Source organism: Penaeus monodon, chromosome 28 (genome assembly GCF_015228065.2).
Source record: "Penaeus monodon isolate SGIC_2016 chromosome 28, NSTDA_Pmon_1, whole genome shotgun sequence".
Lineage (NCBI taxonomy): Eukaryota > Metazoa > Arthropoda > Malacostraca > Decapoda > Penaeidae > Penaeus > Penaeus monodon.
The window spans coordinates 38,004,161-38,004,728 of record NC_051413.1 but is presented as its reverse complement, the minus strand read 5'-3'; positions in this window follow the sequence as shown (position 1 = coordinate 38,004,728).

The following is a 568-nucleotide window of genomic DNA, read 5'->3' as shown; positions in this document are numbered from 1 at the left end:
GAATCGTAGAAACTTTTTAGAAATTGACCGAGTGTGAGTCTTATTTTCTGCCTCGTCGGCTCGGCTGTAAGGGTCATATTTCTCCTATCCCTTGACAGACGATAACCTTTACGTACGTCAGGGCCGATTAATCCTAGGCCGGGGGTCCCTTTCTCGTGTTATGGTCAACTGTTGAACAAAAGCCACTCTGTTTTCCTTTCATTTATACTTACATTCTGCGCGTCTACATTTTTACGTGCGCGTTTCCCAAGTCCTTTCGGATAAAAATCACAAGAGCTATGCAGAAAAAAAGAAGAAAAAAGAAAAATAACAGCGTGCAACCGATTGGACAGACAAACACACGCCGAGTCCGTCGCCGCGGCAAACTGTGCACTAAGTCGCACCAAACTCCGCGTATGTGTGGAGGATGTTGACCATTACCGCGACAGCTTTGCCGATGCTTCTTGCACTTCTCTTCTTTGATGCAAGTTGCTGATTGAAGCGTGAAAATCCCTTAGACTTTGGCAAAAGACGAAGAAGATGGGGGGGGGGGATCTCTCTGAAGAATGCAAATCAAGCCTAAATCTTA